This window comes from Pan troglodytes, chromosome 16, assembly GCF_028858775.2.
Source record: "Pan troglodytes isolate AG18354 chromosome 16, NHGRI_mPanTro3-v2.0_pri, whole genome shotgun sequence".
NCBI classification, from domain to species: domain Eukaryota; kingdom Metazoa; phylum Chordata; class Mammalia; order Primates; family Hominidae; genus Pan; species Pan troglodytes.
In genome coordinates, this window is record NC_072414.2 from 59,428,753 (window position 1) to 59,449,424 (window position 20,672).

General features: G+C 40.7%; 1 protein-coding gene across 49 annotated transcripts in view; it reads left to right on the forward strand.

The window, feature by feature from the left end:
- The window catches only part of IQCH (IQ motif containing H), a 245,590-nt gene that overhangs the window by 175,899 nt on the left and 49,019 nt on the right, over positions 1-20,672 (forward strand). The window lies entirely within an intron of this gene.

The following is a 20,672-nucleotide window of genomic DNA, read 5'->3' on the forward strand; positions in this document are numbered from 1 at the left end:
GGCCCTGATATATACCGCAGTATATCCCATAAAGTCTGAAAACGATTTTTAAGAGTTTCTAAATACAGAATATCAGCCTAGAATAAAAAAAAATCTGAAAATATTTTCATTGCAATGGCAATGGGTTCTGGCCCCAGTCTTTCCACTAACTAGTGTGATACTGTAGACAATTCACTTGACCTCTCTGAGCCTTGTTTTTTTGTTATCAACTGGTAAATTCCTGCCCTCTTCCTCACAGTATGTTCTGAGAGGCTGAGCAGATATAAGGTGATGTTCTTATTAAATCAAATGGCATAACCACATGTAAAACTGTCACAGGAGCCCTCAGCAGGTGCTCAAACTGTGAGTTGAATCAGAATTGAATTAGCATTATTTTTAAAAGTCACTGAGCATTATCATCATCTCAAAGTGATATATAAGCATCAAAAATGAATACATTTATTTCAGAGAATGGAAAAACCAAAGTCTACAGAAATATCATAATTCCTTCTTGTTCACTGCTGTATACCCAGCACCTAGCACCCTGTCTAGCACATAATAGATGTTCAATAAATATTTATTTAATGAATGAATGAATACTTCTCTAAATCCCCCTCTAGTACTCTCATTTGCAAGATCTCCCCTATCTCTGTTTTCAAGATATACAAGGTATTCACCAAGGGAGCTCAATGAGATTTACTTTTTCTCTTTAGGGAAAGTATTTTATTTATATGGAAGAAGGCTAACAGAGTATATCTAAATTAAAATGTAATACGCCTTTGGTATTAACAGAAGTACCTATTATTCAGTGTTTTAAAGTGCTATAGTGGGCAGATTGTTAATCACAAGTTAATGCCTAGTGAAGGGAAAATACATCCCAAAGGACTTGGAAGCATTAAAGTAAAAGACCTTCTCCCTTTAAAAGGGCTGTATCTTTGTGTCAATGAAAGAGACCTATAATATGCAAGTAATAGTAATGATGATGGCAATGATGATGACTTCTACAATAAGCACATGGGCAACGATGACAAATTTTTCCAGTGAAAATTACAATTCTGTTTCTTAACACTGATAGTGCAGGTAAACTAGTGGCCAACTTTGCTATGTATATATTACCATTTGTGACTGTCCTTAAATGTTTGGTTAATGCCCCTTACACTGTAAACCTTCACACTGAGAAATATTGAACCCAAGCCTAAACATCAGCTCTTGGGTAGGATTTTGGTTGATCTGCATATAACGGACCTAATTCCTCTGTTTACATCAGCTGTTCCCCCAGGACTTCCTCAAAAGATGCCCATTCTCATCATGGAGCTCTTTGCTTCCTTTCAAATGAAACCAAGACACCTCTCTGCACTTAGGGATCTTTAACTTGAATCACCAGAAACATGGCCAGGGCGAGGAAAATCTGGACACTCACACTGCACCCTGCTGTCTCCAGCAGGTACTACATTTCTGCAGGACTCAGGAGGGCAGGAGGTAGGAAAAAAGGAAAAGGCTCCCTACTAATGCCAAGAAAGACCATAAGATTCTTCACCTATGAGCATTTATAGCTTGCCCCAGCATCCCAAAACAAAGCTGAAAGTTGTTTCTAGTTCCAGCTGTCACCTGTGGTCAAGACTTTTTATGTGATACATTTTCTCTTGCAAAATTGTCCTTCTCCGATCCCAGCTTTATTGAGGTATAACTAACCCAAAAAAAGTATTTTTATTTAAGGTGTACAACATGATATTTCAATATAATATACCTTGTGAAATGATTACCACAATCAAGCTAATTAACATAAATCTCACTTGGATATGTGTGTGTGTGTGTGTGTGTGGTCAGAAGTTAAGATCTACTCTCTTAGCAAATTTCAGGTATATAATATGTGGTTATTAACTATAGTCACCATGCTATACGTTAGGTCTCCAAAATTCATTCATCTTATAACTGAAGGTTTGTACACTTTAACCAGCATCTCCCCATTTCCCCCACCTTCCGACCCCTGGTAATCACTCATCTACTTTCTGTTGCTATAAGTTTGACTTTTTTGGATTCCACATGTAAGTGAGATCATGCAGTATTTGTCTTTCTGTGTCTGGCTTATTTCACTTAGCATATTATCCTCCAGGTTCATTCATATTGTCATGAATGACAGAATTTCCTTCTTTTTTTAAGGCTAAATAATATTCCAATGTGTATATACATGCATACATATATACATACACACCACAATTTCTTCATCCTTTCATCTGTCATCAACTGACACTTAGGTTGTTTCCACGTCTTGGCTATTATGAATAATGCTGCAATGGACACGGCAGTGCAGATATCTCTTCGAGATTTTTTCTTTGGCTACGCACTCAGAAGTGGGATTGGTGGATCATATGGTAGTTCTGTGTTTAAGTTTTTGAGGAACCTCCATACAGTTTTCCACAGTGGCTGTACTAATTTACATTCCCACTAACAGTGTATAAGGGTTCCCCTTCTCCACATTCTCACCAATACTTATCTTTTGTCTTTTCTTTTTTTTTGAGACGGAGTCTGACTCTGTTGCCCAGGCCGGAGTGCAGTGGCGTGGCTCACTGCAACCTCTGCCTCCAGGGTTTAGCGATTCTCCTGCCTCACCTACTGAGTAGCTGGGACTACAGGCGCGCGTCACCACGCCTGTATTTTTGTATTTTTTTTAAATTTTTTTGTATTTTTGTATTTTGTATTTTTGTATTTTTTTTAATTTTTTTAAATTTTTTTAAGCTAATTTTTGTATTTTTAGTAGAGATGGGGTTTCACCATGTTAGCCAGGGTGGTCTCGAACTCCTGACCTCGTGATCCACCCGCCTCTGCCTCCCAAAGTGCTGGGATTACAGATATGAGCCACTGCACCCAGCCTTCTTTTGTCTTTTTGATAATAGCCATCTGAAGAGGTGTGAAGTGATATCTCACTGTGGGTTTGATTTGCATTTCCCTGATAATCAGTGATGCTGAGCACCTTTCATATACCTGTTGGCCATTCGTATGTCTTTAAAAAAAAGTCTATATGCAGGCAGGGTGTGTAATGCCTGTAATCTTAGCACCTCAGGAGGCTGAGGTGGGCAGATCGCTTTAGGCCAGGAGTTTGAGACCAGCCTGGCCAACACGATGAAACCCTGTCTCTATTAAAAATAGAAAAATTGTCGGGTGTGGTGGTTCAAACCTGTAATCCCAGCTACTGGGGAGGCTAAGGCACGAGAATTGCTTGAACCAGGGAGGCAGAGGTTGCAGTGAGCCAAGACTGCACCACTGCACTCCAGCCTTAGTGAGATTCTGTCTCAAAAAAATAAAAGTTGGCTGGGTGTGGTGGCTCACACCTGTAATCCCAGCACTTTGGGAGGCTGAGGCAGGTGGATCACTTGAGGTCAGGAGTTCGGGATCAGCCTGGCCAACATGGTGAAACCCCATCTCTACTAAAAATACAAAAATTAGCCAGGCATAGTGGTGCACGCCTGTAATCCCAGCTACTTGGAGGCTGAGTCACGAGAATCTCTTGAACCCAGGAGGCAGAGGTTGTAGTGAGCCAAGATGGCATCACTGCACTCGACCTGGGTGACAGAGCAAGACCCTGTCTAAAAAAAAAAAAAAAAAGTCTATTCAGATCCTTTGCCCATGTTTTAATCAGGTTATCTGGGGGTCTTTGCTATTGGGTTGTAAGAGTTCTGCAAAATTATCCTTAATATTCACTTTAACTTAATTTTACCTGTAATGTAAATGTTGCGGTGGAAAAGTACATTTGCTTTAGGCTTTACCTATTTCTTAAGACAATCCTCAATCACCCCCTCCCAGCATATGGCACCACTGGTTGCTTCTCTCATTGATCATGTCCACAAGACTCTCCAGAACACACAAGCTTGGTGGCTCCATATTCAATAAATGCATTATCGAGACCCACTGAAGGAAGCCGACTGCTCCTGCAGGACCCAGGAGACACCCCACATACTGTGAGTGCCCCAACTGCGGAAGTAGGAAAGGGAGACCCTCCTCTCTCAAACACACACCCCCGCACTGGAGAAGCTGAAGTTCTGTTTGCTGGAGAAGTTTCTCACTTTACCCGGAGCTGAGTCAATTTAGAGAGCCAAGGGAAATACAGGGGTAGAGGAAGAAGCAGAAAGGCCCTAGGAGCTCACTGCATCCCCTAGCAGCCCATTTCTGCCTGGCACCACAGGGATCCATCAGGACGGTGGCCAGAGAAACAGGCGGTAAATCTCCACAGGGAGAAGGAATTCTCTAGCTAAAGTTTGTAACAACTTGAACAGGGTGAGAAGCCTCCTGGCGAGAACTCAGGGGAGGGCACAAATCCGGTGTGCAGACTCCATAGGCAGGGGAAGAACCAAGCCCTTTTCTTTCTAGCCTGCAACAAGTTTTCAAGCCCGTCTTGCCCTCTGCCTGGAAAGAGACTCGGGGCTGTTGTGGAGAGGCATGGTGGGAGTGAGACCGGCCCTTTGGTTTGCATGGGAACTGGGTGAGGCCTGTGACTGCTGGCTTTCCCCCACTTCCCTGACAAACCTGCATGACTCAGCAGAGGCAGCCATAATCCTCCTAGGTACACAACTCCAGTGACCTGGGAACCTCACCCTCATCCCCCACAACAGCTGCAGCAAGATCTGCCCAAGGGGAGTCTGAGCTCAGACACGCGTAGCCCCACCCCCACCTGATGGTCCTTCCCTATCCACCCTGGTAGCAGAAGACAAAGGGCATATAATCTTGGGAGTTCTAGGGCCCCACCCACTGCCAGTCCCTCTCCACACTACTATAGCTGATGCTTTCTGGAAAGCGCCACGTCCTGGCAGGCGGCCAACCAGCACAAAAATAGAGCATTAAACTACCAAAGCTAAGAACCCTTATGGAATCCATTGCATCCCCCGCCACCTCCGTCAGAACAGGCACTGGTATCCACTGCTGAGAAACCCATATAATATATGGTTCACATCACAGGACTCTATGCAGACAAAACTCAGTACCAATCCAGAGCCAGGTAGACTTGATGGGTGGCTAGACCCAGAAGAGAGACAACAATCACTGCATTTCAGCTCACAGGAAGCCACATCCATAGGAAAAGGGGGAGAGTACTACATCAAGGGAACAACCCGTGGGACAAAAGAATCTGAACAACAGGCTGCAGCCCTAGACCTTCCCTCTGACAGAGCCTACCCAAATGAGAAGGAACCAGAAAACCAACCCTGGTAATATGACAAAACAAGGCTCTTCAACACCCCTAAAAAATCACACTAGTTCACCAGCAATGGATCCAAACCAAGAAATCCCTGATTTACATGAAAAAGAATTCAGGAGGTTATTAAGCTAATCAGGGAGAGACCAGAGAAAGGTGAAGCCCAATGCAAGGAAATCCAAAAAATGATACAAGAAATGAAGGGATACATATTCAAGGAAATAGATAGCTTAAAGAAAAAACAATCAAGAATACAGGAAACATTGGACACACTTTTAGAAATGCAAAATGCTCTGGAAAGTCTCAGCAATAGAATTGAACAAGTAGAAGAAAGAAATTCAGAGCTTGAAGACAGGTCTTCGAATTAATGCAATCTGACAAAGACAAAGAAAAAAGAATAAGAAAATATGAACAAAGCCTCCAAGAAGTCTGGGATTATGTTAAATGACCAAACCGGAGAATAATCAGTGTTACTGAGGAAGAAGAGAATTCTAAAAGCTTGGAAAACATATTTGGGGGAATAATCGAGGAAAACTTCCCCGGCCTTGTGAGAGACCTAGACATTCAAATACAAGAAGCACAAAGAACACCTGGAAATTTTATTGCAAAGAGATCTTTACCTAGGCACATTGTCATCAGGTTATCCAAATTTAAGATGAAGGAAAGAATCTTTAAGAGCTGTGAGAGAGAAGCACCAGGTAACCTATAAAGGAAAACCTATCAGGTTAACAGCAGATTTCTCAGCAGAAACCCTACAAGCTAGAAGGGATTGGGGACCTATCTTCAGCCTCCTCAAACAAAACGATTATCAGCCAAGAATTTTGTATCCAGTGAAACTAAGCATCATATATGAAGGAAAGATACAGTCATTTTCAGACAAACAAATGCTGAGAGAATTCGCCATTACCACGCCACCACTACAAGAACTGCTAAAAGGAGCTCTAAATCTTGAATCAAATCCTGGAAACACATCAAAACAGAACCTCTTTAAAGCATAAATCACACAGGACCTATAAAACAAAAATACAAGTTAAAAAGCAAAAACAAAATCAAAGTACACAGGCAACGAAGAGCAGGATGAATGAAACAGTACCTCATATTTCAATACTAACATTGAATGTAAATAGCCTAAATGCTCCACTTAAAAGATACAGAACTGTAGAATGGATAAGAACTCACCAACCAACTATCTGCTCCTTCAGGAGACCCATCTAACACATAAGGACTCACATAAACTTAAAGGGGTGAAAAAAGGCATTTCATGCAACCGGACACCAAAAGCGAGCAGGGGTAGCTATTCTTATATCACACAAAACAAACTTTAAAGCAACAGCAGTTAAGAGACAAAGAGGGATGTTATATAATGGTAAAGGACCTTGTCCAACAGGAAAATATCACAATCCTAAACATATATGCATGTAACACTGGAGCTCCCAAATTTCTAAAACAATTACTAACAGACCAAAGAAATAAGATAGACAGCAAAGCAATAATAGTTGGGGACTTCAATACTCCACTGACACCACTGGACAGGTAGACAGAAAGTCAACAAATAAATAATGGATTTAAACTATACCTTGGAACAAATGGACTTAACAGATATATACAGAACATAACATTTCATCCAACAACTGCAGAATACACATTCTATTCAACAGCGCATGGAACTTTCTCCAAGATAGACCTTATGATAGGCCATAAAACGAGCCTCAATCAGTTTAAGAAAATTGAAATTATATCAAGCACTCTCTCAGACCACAGTACAATAAAACTGGAAATCAACTTGAAAAGGAATCTGCAAAACCATGCAAATACATGGAAATTAAATAACCTGCTCCTGAATGAGCACTGGGTCAAAACAAAATCAAGATGGAAATCAAACAATTATTTGAACTGAATGACAATAATGACACAACCTATCAAAACCTCTGGGATACAGCAAAGGCAGTGCTAAGAGGAAAATTTATAGCTGTAAATGCCTACCTTAACAAGACTGAAAGAGCACAAACTGACATTCTAAGGTCACACCTCAAGGAGCTAGAGACACAAGAAAGGAAATTACCCAGCAGAAGAAAGGAAATTACCAAGATCAGAGCAGAACTACATGAAATTTGAAACAAACAAACAAAAAATACAAACAATAGGCCAGGCGCAGTGGCTCATGCCTGTAATCCCAGCACTTTGGAAGGCCGAGGTGGGCGGATCACCTGAGGTCAAGAGTTTGAGACCAGCGTGACCAACATGGAGAAACCCCATCTCTACTAAAAATACAAAAAAATTAGCTGGGCGTGATGATGCATGCCTGTAGTCCCAGCTACTTGGGAGGCTGAGGCAGGAGAATCACTTGCGGGAGGCAGAGGTTGCGGTGAGCCGAGATCACGCCATTGCACTCCATCCTGGGCAACAAGAGCAAAACTCTGTCTCAAAAAAAAAAAAAAAATACAAACGATAAATGAAACTAAAACTGGTTCTTTGAAAAGATAAATAAAATTGATAGACCATTAGCAAGATTAACCAAGAAAAGAAAAGAGAAAATCCAAATAACCTGACTAAGAAACGAAACAGGAGATATTACAACTGACACCGCAGAAAGACAAAAGATCATTGAAGGCTACTATGACCACCTTTACGCACATAAACTAGAAAACCTAGAAGAAATGGATAAATTCCTGGAAAAATACAACCCTCCTAGCTTAAATCAGGAAGAATTAGATACCCTGAACAGAACTATAACAAGCAAAGAGATTGAAGTGGTCATTTAAAAGTTACCAACCAAAAAAGTCCAAGACCAGACGTATTCACAGCAGAGTTGTACCAGACATTCAGAGAAAAATTGGTCCAATCCTTTTGACACTATTCCACAAGATAGAGAAAGAAGAAACCTTCCCTAATTCATTTTATGAAGTCAGCATCGCCCTAATACCAAAACCAGGAAAGGACACAACCAAAAAAGAAAACTACAAACCGATATCCTTGATGAACATTGATGCTAAAATCTTTAACAAAATACTAGCTAACCAGATCCAACAACATATCAAAAAGATAATCCACCATGATCAAGTGGGTTTTATACCAGGGATGCAGGGATGGTTTAACATACGCAAGTCAATAAATGTGATACACTACATAAACAATTAAAAACAAAAGTCACATGATCATCTCAATAGATGCAGAAAAAGCATTCGACAAAATCCAGCATTCCTTTATGATTAAAACTCTCAGCAAAATCGGCATACAAGGGACATAACTTAATGTAGTACAAGCCATCTATGACAAACCCACAGCCAACATAATACTGAATGGGGAAAAGTTGAAAGCATTCCCTCTGAGGACTGGAACAAGACAAAGATGCCCACTCTCACCACTCCTCTTTAACAGTACTGGAAGTCCTAGCCAGAGCAATCAGACAAGAGAAAGAAATAAAGGGCATCCAAATCAGTAAAGAGGAAGTCAAACTGTCACTGTTTGCTGACGATATAATCATTTACCTTGAAAACCCTAAGGACTCCTCCAGAAAGCTCCTAGAACTGATAAAAGAATTCAGCAAAGTTTCCAGATACAAGATTAATGTACACAAATCAGTAGCTCTTCTATATACCAACAGCGACCAACTGGAGAATCAAATCAAGAACTCAACTCCTTTTGCAATAGCTGCAAAAAAAAAAAAAAGAATACTTAGGAATATACCTAACCAAGGAGTCAAAAGACCTCTGCAAGGAAAACTACAAAATACTGCTGAAAGAAATCACAGACGACACAAACAAATGGAAACACATCCCATGCTCATGGATGGGTAGAATCAATATTGTGAAAATGACCATACTGCCAAAAGCAATCTACAAATTCAATGTAATCCCCATCAAAATACCACCATCCTTCATCACAGAATTAGAAAAAACAATTCTAAAATTCATATGGAACCAAAAAAGAGCCCAGATGGCCAAAGCAAGGCTAAGCAAAAAGAACAAATCTGGAGGCATCACACTACCTGATTTCAAACTATACTGTAAGTCCATAGTCACCAAAACAGCATGGTACTGGTATAAAAATAGGCACATAGACCAATGGAACTAAATAGAGAACCCAGAAATAAACCCAAATACTTACAGCCAACTAATCTTTGACAAAGCAAACAAAAACATAAAGTTGGGAAATGACACCCTTTTCAACAAATGGTGCTGGGATAATTGACTAGCCACATTTAGGAGAGTGAAACTGGATTGTCATCTCTCACCTTATACAAAAATCAACTCAAGATAGATTAAGGACTTAAACCTTAGAACTAAAACTGTAAAAATTCTAGAAGATAACATTGGAAAACCCCTTCTAGACATTGGCTTAGGCAAGGAGTTCATGATCAAGAACCCAAAAGAAAATATAATAAAAACAAAGATAAATAGCTGGGACCCAATTAAATGAAAGGGCTTTTTTGCACAGCAACAGTCAGCAGAGTAAACAGACAACCCACAGAGTGGGAGAAAGTCTTTGCCATCTATACATCTGACAAAGGACTAATATCCAGAATCTACAACGAACTCAAACAAATTAGTAAGAAAAAAACAATCCCATCAAAAAATGGGCTACAGACATGAATAGACGGTTCTCAAAAGAAGATATACAAATGGCCAATAAACATATGAAAAAGGCCAGGCATGGTGGCTCATGCCTGTAATCCCAGCACTTCGGGAGGCCAAGGTGGTCAGGTCACCTGAGGTCAGGAGTTGGAGACCAGCCTGACCGACATGGAGAAACCCCATGTCTACTAAATATACACAATTAGCCAGGCATGGTGGTGCGTGCCTGTAATCCCAGCTACTCGGGAGGCTGAGGCAGGAGAATCACTTGAATCCAGGAGGCGGAGGTTGTGGTGAGCCAAGATCACGCCATTGCACTCCAGCGTGGGCAACAGGAGCGAAACTCCATCTAAAAAAAAAAAAAAAAGAAAAAATGCTCAACATCACTAATGTTCAGGGAAATGCAAATCAAAACCACAATGCAATACCACCTTACTCCTGCAAGAATGGCCATAATCAAAAAATCAAAAAACAGTGGATGTTGGCATGGATGCAGGTTACAGGGAATGCTTCTACACTGCTGGTGGGAATGTAAACTAGTACAGCCACTATGGAAGACAGTGTGGAGATTCCTTAAAGAACTAAAAGTAGAACTACCATTTGATCCAGCAGTCCCATTACTGGATATCTACCCAGAGGAAAAGAAGTCATTATTCAAAAGGGATACTTGCACATGCATATTTATAGCAGCACAATTCACAATTGCAAAATCATGGAACCAACCCAAATGCCCATCAATCAACAAGTGGATAAAGAAACTGTGAGATAGATAGATAGATAGATAGATAGATAGATAGATAGATAGATATACATATATATATAAAATACATATATATATACACACACACATATATATGATGGAATACTATGCAGCCATAAAAAGGAATGAATTAACAGCATTTGTAGTCACCTGGATGAGACTGGAGACTGTTATTCTTTTTTTTTTTTTTGAGATGGAGTCTTGCTGTTTCGCCCAGTCCAGAGTGCAGTGGCGCGATCTCGGCTCACTGCAAGCTCCGCCTCCCAGGTTCACACCATTCTCCTGCCTCAGCCTCCTGAGTAGCTGGGACTACAGGCGCCCGCCACAGCACCCGGCTAATTTTTTGTATTTTTAGTAGAGACGGGGTTTCACCATGTTAACCAGGATGGTCTCGATCTCCTGAACTCGTGATCCACCCGCCTCGGCCTCCCAAAGTGCTGGGATTACAGGCGTGAGCCACTGCGCCCAGCCTGGAGACTGTTATTCTAAGTGAAGTAACTCAGGAATGGAAAACCGGACATCGTATGTTCTCACTGATATGTGGGAGCTAAGCTATGAGGATTCAAAGGCATAAGAATGATACAATCGACTTTGGGGACTTGGGGGAAAGAGTGGGAGGGGGTGAGGGATAAAAGACCACAAATATGGTGGAGTGTATACTGCTTGGGTGATGGGTGCAGCAAATTTTCACAAATCGCCACAAAAGAACTTACTCATGTAACCAAATACCACCTGTACCCCAGTAACTTATGGACTAAAATAAAACAAATAAATGCATTATCGTCCTACCTCCCACATATTACCTTCAGTCCTACAATTTGCTTTTCCTTTTTTCTCTGCTGATATACAACTTCGCTTCCTTTGAAACATATTTCAAAGTCCAGCTCATCATGGATTCCCCCTTAAAGTGCCACTTCATCCTCTAGCCCTAGCTCAGATCTGAAGTATAGCACTGATGGCCAGAGTAATTACGAATGATAATATTAACTACTTACTGTATTTGTATCATGTGCCAAGCACTCTGTTATGTATTTTACATGTAGTAACCCTAATCTTCACATCCTGAGAAGTATTATTATCCCTAATTTACAAATGAGGAAACTGAGGCTGGAGTGACATGTTCAAGGCCACAGGAACAGCTATTATGTGGCAAATCCAGGGTTCAGACTGTGACTTATTTGGCTGCCAAGCCTGTGTTCTTTCTCTCACAACAAATACTGTGGCACTGCACTGGATTGATAGTGACTTGCTTTGTAAGTATCTCCCCCCACAACCACTATCATCAAAGAAAACGTATGTTTCTCTTATATGTCCTCAATATGCTTGTTGAATTGAGTTGAACAGCTTAAAGCCAGAAAACACATCTCCTATTTTTTTAATATATTCCATCCTTGTGCTCAGCACATAAGGTAATCATTAAATGTTAATGACTAAGTGAAATGGAATAAAATCAGTGTTGTGGTAGCCATTTTTAAACTTTAAGAGTTTAAATGTGCAGCCCATAGACAGCACCACAGCTGGGAGTGCCATATTGCCGTTAAGCCAGAAGGTGGATTCACGGGATGGAAACATTGAAAACAGACACCACAAGAATGGTTAAGTCAGTTTTCCAAACCACTTTCTACAAGTAGCTACTGCTTTCTCCCCCATAATAATTTCACAATGATTAGCCTGCTAGGTGAGAAATACCAGGCAAAAACCTGCATCTCAGCAGAGTTTAGGGCAACCACTTAAGTATTGGGTCAAGGTGGGAGGTGATGGGGACAACAGGTAGAGTCATTCCCATCTAGCTGGTCAAAAGTGCAAGATAAATGCCATCTAGATATCTATTATGGGCTTTATCTTTCTAGATAAATGCCTTTATTCTTATAATTAGCTTGATAAAATGCCATCTCACATTCCAACACATATGGATATCAAAATGCATATTTGGTGAGGAATGGTGTCTTATGTTACCAATTTCTGCTTCCTTTGCTTTCTTTGCTCATAGCACAAAATTTCAAACCTTTTTGCCAAAACCTTACTATGTAGCTTTTTAACTTAATTAAATATATAGGCAATTACTGACACCATCTGTCTTCATAGAAAAAGAACAAGAAGTGACACAAAAGCCTGGGATTCTGAAGGGGATGTTTAGCAAACAAAATCTTCTAGTTCCACTATAGTAATATTTATTTTTAAGAGCCCTTCTGTCATTTTAAATTATTTATGTTTCTTAGAAATAATGAATTTGAATTATACTTGGAAAGTGGTGGCTTTGGTATGATTTTTTTTTAAAGGAAATATCAGATAATCCATTGCTTTTTCAGTAAAACAAAAACTTAAACACGTCGTTGAACATCTGTTACTAGTACAGTCTAACACAGCACTTAAAATCCTTTAAAATCCCTGAAAACCTTTATCAAGTTACATGAATCTTTTGCATAAATGGAACTGTTTTAGCAATATGTATATTCCTTTAAACATATATTTTGCTTTCTTAAACGTAAGATTCATTGTGTCCCCTATTGTTCTGAGCCCTTATAAATAAATAAATGAAATTGCTTCTTTTCTTAAAGACTTTATCTTCCCCTGTCATGTTACATTCCTATCCCACCCCAGAGTACCTACCTTATGTCTGTTTTTTTTGTTTGTTTGTTTGTTTTTGAGATGGAGTCTTGCTCTGTCGCCAGGCTGGATTGCAGTGGTGCAATCTCAGCTCACTGCAACCTCTGCCTCCTGGGTTCAAGCAATTCTCCTGCCTCAGCCTCCCAAGTAGCTGGGGTTGCAGGTGTGTGCCACCACACTAGGCTAATTTTTATATTTTCAGTAGAGACAGGGTTTCACCATGTTGGCCAGGCTGGTCTCGAACTCCTCACCTGGTGATCCATCCACCTTGGCCTCCCAAAGTGCTGGGATAACAGGCGTGAGCCACCGCACCTGGCCTGTTTTTTAATCTTTGTAGATGTCTCCACAAATGTCTTAATATGTAAATGCTATTAAACCAACCCACTGGAGCTTGATCAGGTAGTCAGGAACCAATAGAAGTCCAAATAATGCAACAAAATTCACCTCCCATACAGAGGACACAGGTAGGAAATATAAAGAAGAACATGGAGTTTCCCTATCATTGGCAGTTACCACCAAGGAGGACAACTGTGTTCCCCTGCAGCTTTTCCCCAGAATTGGAGGGACCATGTTTCAAATGCCACGTGGCAGCAACTAAGTTCCGAAGTCAAATAGAAGTGTGCAGGACACAAGGACATTTCTAAAGAGGCTCAATAGAAAGACATTTCTCAAAGAAATGGCACTGTGAAACTTCTATTCATATGAAAGACTTATGGCATACCAAAGAATATGTTATACCAGATTTTGAGGGAAAGCACCAATGTATATATTTTATATTTTTTATTCACTTGTTAAAGAAAGAAATTTGAAGAAAGTAATTTCATGATGATTTTCTACAAATTGCCTCAAAGATCCTGTATTTAATGCTTAGCAGATAACAGGTAGAGCTAAAACTAAGAATTTACACTTATCTGCCATGACTCAATAGCGTTCTAGTGTATTCTCCTGAGAGGAAGCTATACATTAAGAAATAGTGCATTGAATTTTAGAAGAGGTAAAGGAGAAAGAGGGGGAAAAGAGGAAGAGAGGAAGAAAATACCACCCTTAATGCCATTTCTTTCATTTGCTAGAAAATGAACCCAGGGACAAATGGCATCAAAGGGGGCCTGTTTGTTAAAAGCAGCCTCTGGGGTGGAGCTCAGCAGAGCAGAGGCCTACCATAGCAGCAGAGCCTGCACAGGTCAGCCGGGATGTAGAACATTTACTCAGGTGGAACTCCAGGGTGCCTTTCAGCCAGCAGCTACTCAATTGAAATTTTTCCCAGGGCCCTAAAGCTCCACCCACGTTTCTGGAAAGTGCCATAGGACTTTGATTGATCACAGGTGGGAACCTTGCCTTTTTGCCTATACTGAAGGACTGTATTTCTTTGTCCTTATACAGCTCCTATACGTAGGCTCTCAAAGTGCTTTAGAGACAAATAATGGGAAAGGTGAGACAGAAAGGTGTTAAGTGACTTGCCCGAAGTCCCACGGTAAATCGCAAGCCTTCCCTGGCTTCACAGCTCTCTGGCAATTGGGGGAGCTTCTTGCTGTGGCTGCCAGCATCACAGTGCCCTCTCACATTCTGCCAAGCATTTGTTTCCCTCGCCAGGCTGAGAGCAATCAACAGGGTCAAGCACAGTAGAGAAAACCTGGCCTTTTGGGTTAGGCTAAACCTGGATCTTTGTCCTTGCCCTGCCGCTGAGCTGTGGAACTTGGCACGGTCTTGGGTTCTTTGAGCCTCAATTTTCCCTTCACAAAATGGGAGTATGAATACCAACCCCATAAAGTTGTTCGGAGGATGATATGAGCAAATACCACAGTGCCTTGCACTTAATAGGCCCTTAATCTAATCAGTGTCCCTTCCTCTTTCCTTTCCCAAGTCTCCCTCCTTGAGTCTGTCCTACATGGTAGCTGCAAGGCAGCTTTCTAAAGATTGCTGCCATCCAAAAGGATGTCCTATTAGCCGGACAGGGTGCTGAATCTTTCAAACACGAGTCTGTAGGAAACAGTGGCAAAGTCATGGAATCCAGATTCATCTCTCAGATAACTGAATCCAAAAGGTTCCCTTATGATAAGCATGTAGTACCTGGGACTCAACCCTCTACCATCACCAAATTAGTCAGGATGTATTGGATTACTGGGTTAACTTGATGGGGTTGAGGAAGTGTCCCCGTGGAGGGCATAGAGCTTGCAGGGAGCCCCACACCATAGAAGGAGGCTAGAGTGCTTGGAGTCCCCTGGGGTGAGCAACTGGAGGACAGGAGAAGGTGGAAACATCTGGGACAAAGCTTTCCTGAGCCACCGGCCCACTACCTGAGCAGCCCCTTCTCTTCTGGGTTTGACCATGTCCAGTCCCTCTCAGTCCAGGAGCTGATACAAAGTAAAAGCCTGCTGTGGTGAGTCCAAGCAACAGCTTGCGTTTTAGAAAGTGGCACTGTCCTCAGAGCTGAGTCTTTATGCTGATGGAGCCAGATTTATGCTAATATATATTCTTTCTTCCAGATCATGACTGCTTATGGTGGCCCATATATTAACCCTCACTGGGCATTAATTTGCTTTCGTGTCTGTAGCAGGTATTTTTTACCCATACATGGCAAAGCTTTTTAAGGTTTAGACTAATACCTATAATAAACTCAGAAGGCGGTTTGGGAGGTGGCTTATCACAGGCTCCCACACTTAGTCATCATTCACACACTCAACTAGATTCAAACAAGTGGCCATATACATTGTACAGGTATCCATCCTAAGTGACTCTGTGTGTGTGTGTGCGTGTAACAGCTTTAGTGAGATACCATATACCATAAAATTCACACTTTTTAAAATTTTATTATTATTATACTTTAAGTTTTAGGGTACATGTGCACAACATGCAGGTTTGTTACATATGTATACATGTGCCATGTTGGTGTGCTGCACCCATTAACTCATCATTTAGCATTAAGTATATTTCCTAATGCTATCCCTCCCCCCGCCCCCCACCCCACAATAGTCCCCGATGTGTGATGTTCCCCTTCCTGTGTCCATGTGTTCTCATTGTTCAATTCCCACCTATGAGTGAGAACATGCAGTGTTTGGTTTTTTGTCCTTGCGATAGTTTGATGAGAATGATGGTTTCCAGTTTCATCCATGTCCCTACAAAGGACATGAACTCATCATTTTTTATGGCTGCATAGTATTCCATGGTGTATATGTGCCACATTTTCTTAATCCAGTCTATCGTTGTTGGACATTTAGGTTGGTTCCAAGTCTTTGCTATTGTGAGTAGTGCCGCAATAAACATACGTGTGCATGTGTCTTTATAGCAGCATGATTTATAATCCTTTGGGTATGTATATACCCAGTAATGGGATGGCTGGGTCAAATGGTATTTCTAGTTGTAGATCCCTGAGGAATCGCCACACTGACTTCCACAATGGTTGAACTAGTTTACAGTCCACCAACAGTGTAAAAGTGTTCCTATTTCTCCACATCCTCTCCAGCACCTGTTGTTTCCTGACTAATGATCGCCATTCTAACTGGTGTGAGATGGTATCTCATTGTGGTTTTCATTTGCATTTCTCTGATGGCCGGTGATGATGAGCATTTTTTCATGTGTGTTTTGGCTGCATAAATGTCTTCTTTTGAGAAGTGTCTGTTCATATCCTTCGCCCACTTTTTGATGGGGTTGTTTGTTTTTTTCTTGTAAATTTGTTTGAGTTCATTGTAGATTCTGGATATTAGCCCTTTGTCAGATGAGTAGGTTGCAAAAATTTTCTCCCATTCTGTAGGTTGCCTGTTCACTCTGATGGTAGTTTCTTTTGCTGTGCAGAAGCTCCTGAGTTTAATTAGATCCCATTTGTCAATTTTGGCTTTTGTTGCCATTGCTTTTGGTGTTTTAGACATGAGGTCCTTGCTTATGCCTATGTCCTGAATGGTATTGCCTAGGTTTTCTTCTAGGGTTTTTATGGTTTTAGGTCTAACATTTAAGTCTTTAATCCATCTTGAATTAATTTTTGTATAAGGTATAAGGAAGGGATCCAGTTTCAGCTTTCTACATATGGCTAGCCAGTTTTCCCAGCACCATTTATTAAATAGGGAATCCTTTCCCCATTGCTTGTTTTTCTCAGGTTTGTCATAGATCAGATAGTTGTAGATATGCGGCATTATTTCTGAGGGTTCTGTTCTGTTCCATTGGTCTATATCTCTGTTTTGGTAGCAGTACCATGCTGTTTTGGTTACTGTAGCCTTGTAGTATAGTTTGAAGTCAGGTAGCGTGATGCCTCCAGCTTCGTTCTTTTGGCTTAGGATTGACTTGGCCATGTGGGCTCTTTTTTGGTTCTATATGAACTTTAAAGTAGTTTTTTCCAATTCTGTGAAGAAAGTCATTGGTAGCTTGATGGGGATGGCATTGACTCTATAAATTACCTTGGGCAGTATGGCCATTTTCACGATATTGATTCTTCCTACCCATGAGCATGGAATGTTCTTCCATTTGTTTGTATCCTCTTTTATTTCATTGAACAGTGGTTTGTAGTTCTCCTTGAAGAGGTCCTTCACATCCCTTGTAAGTTGGATTCCTAGGTATTTTATTCTCTTTGAAGCAATTGTGAATGGGAGTTTACTCATGATTTGGCTCTCTGTTTGTCTGTTATTGGTGTATAAGAATGCTTCTGATTTTTGCACATTGATTTTGTAACCTGAGACTTTGCTGAAGTTGCTTATCAGCTTGAGATTTTGGGCTGAGACGATGGGGTTTTCTAGATATACAATCATGTCATCTACAAACAGGGACAATTTGACTTCCTCTTTTCCTAATTGAATACCCTTTATTTCCTTCTCCTGCCTGATTGCCCTGGCCAGAACTTCCAACACTATGTTGAATAGGAGTGGTGAGAGGGGGCATCCCTGTCTTGTGCCTGTTTTCAAAGGGAATGCTTCCAGTTTTTGCTCATTCAGTATGATATTGGCTGTGGGTTTGTCACAGATAGCTCTTATTATTTTGAGATACAATCCATCAATACCTTATTTATTGAGAGTTTTTAGCATGAAAGGTTGTTGAATTTTGTCAAAGGCCTTTTCTGCATCTATTGAGATAATCATGTGGTTTTTGTCTTTGGTTCTGTTTATATGCTGGATTGCATTTATTGATTTGCGTATGTTGAACCAGCCTTGCATCCCAGGGATGAAGCCCACTTGATCATGGTGGATAAGCTTTTTGATGTGCTACTGGATTCGGTTTGCCAGTATTTTATTGAGGATTTTTGCATCAATGTTCATCAAGGATATTGGTCTAAAATTCTCTTTTTTGGTTGTGTCTCTGCCAGGCTTTGGTATCAGGATGATGCTGGCCTCAGAAAATGAGTTAGGGAGGATTCCCTCTTTCTATTGATTGGAATAGTTTCAGAAGGAATGGTACCAGCTCCTCTTTGTACCTCTGGTAGAATTCGGCGGTGAATCCATCTGGTCCTGGACTTTTTTTGGTTGGTAAGCTATTGATTATTGCCTCAATTTCAGAGCCTGTTATTGGTCTATTCAGAGATTCAGCTTCTTCCTGGTTTAGTCTTGGGAGGATGTATGTGTCGAGGAATTTGTCCATTTCTTCTAGATTTTCTAGTTTATTTGTGTAGAGGTGTTTATAGTATTCTCTGATGGTAGTTTGTATTTCTGTGGGATCGGTGGTGATATCCCCTTTATCATTTTTTATTGCGTCCATTTGATTCTTCTCTCTCTTCTTCTTTATTAGTCTTGCTAGCAGTCTATCAATTTTGTTGATCTTTTCAAAAAACCAGCTCCTGGACTCATTGATTTTTTGAAGGGTTTCTTATGTCTCTATTTCCTTCAGTTCTGCTCTGATCTTAGTTATTTCTTGCCTTCTGCTAGCTTTTGAATGTGTCTGCTCTTGCTTTTCTAGTTCTTTTAATTGTGATGTTAGGGTGTCAATTTTAGATCTTTCCTGCTTTCTCTTGTGGGCATTTAGTGCTATAAATTTCCCTCTACACACTGCTTTGAATGTGTCCCAGAGATTCTGGTATGTTGTGTCTTTGTTCTCGTTGGTTTCAAAGAACATCTTTATTTCTGCCTTCATTTCATTATTTACCCAGTAGTCATTCAGGAGCAGGTTGTTCAGTTTCCATGTAGTTGAGTGGTTTTGAGTGAGTTTCTTAATCCTGAGTTCTAGTTTGATTGCACTGTGGTCTGAGAGACAGTTTGTTATAATTTCTGTTATTTTACATTTGCTGAGGAGTGCTTTACTTCCAACTGTGTGGTCAATTTTGGAGTAGGTGTGGTGTGGTGCTGAAAAGAATGTATATTCTGTTGATTTGGGGTGGAGAGTTCTGTAGATGTCTATTAGGTCTGCTTGGTGCAGAGCTGAGTTCAATTCCTGGGTGTCCTTGTTAACTTTCTGTCTCGTCGATCTGTCTAATGTTGACAGTGGGGTGTTAAAGTCTCCCATTATTATTGTGTGGGAGTCTAAGTCTCTTTGTAGGTCACTAAGGACTTGCTTTATGAATCTGGGTGCTCCTGTATTGGGTGCATATATATTTAGGATAGTTAGCTCTTCTTGTTGAATTGATCCCTTTACCATTATGTAATGGCCTTCTTTGTCTCTTTAGATCTTTGTTGGTTTAAAGTCTGTTTTTTCAGAGACTAGGATTGCAACCCCTGCCTTTTTTTGTTTTCCATCTGCTTGGTAGATCTTCCTCCATCCTTTTATTTTGAGCCTATGTGTGTGCCTGCACGTGAGATGGGTTTCCTGAATACAGCACACTGATGGGTCTTGACTCTTTATCCAATTTGCCAGTCTGTGTCTTTTAATTGGAGCATTTAGCCCATTTACATTTAAAGTTAATATTGTTAGGTGTGAATTCAATCCTGTCATTATGATGTTAGCTGGTTATTTTGCTCGTTAGTTGATGCAGTTTCTTCCTGGCCTTGATGGTCTTTACGATTTGGCATGTTTTTGCAGTGGCTGGTACTGGTTGTTCCTTTCCATGTTTAGTGCTTCCTTCAGGAGCTCTTTTAGGGCAGGCCTGGTGGTGACAGAATCTCTCAGCATTTGCTTGTCTGTAAAGGATTTTATTTCTCTTTCACTTATTAAGCTTAGTTTGGCTGGATATGAAATTCTGGGTTGAAAATTCTTTTCTTTAAGAATGTTGAATATTGGTCCCCACTCTCTTCTGGCTTGTAGAGTTTCTGCCGAGAGATCAGCTGTTAGTCTGATGGGCTTCCCTTTGTGGGTAACCCGACCTTTCTCTCTGGCTGCCCTTAACATTTTTTCCTTCATTTCAACTTTGGTGAATCTGACAATTATGTGTCTTGGAGTTGCTCTTCTCGAGGAGTATCTTTGTGGCATTCTCTGTATTTCCTGAATTTGAATGTTGGCCTGCCTTGCTAGATTGGGGAAGTTCTCCTGGATAATATCCTGAAGAGTGTTTTCCAACTTGGTTCCATTCTCCCCATCACTTTCAGGTACACCAATCAGACGTAGATTTGGTCTTTTCACATAGTCCCATATTTTTTGGAGGCTTTGTTCATTTCTTTTTATTCTTTTTCTCTAAACTCCTCTTCTCGCTTCATTTCATTCATTTCATCTATCGCTGATACCC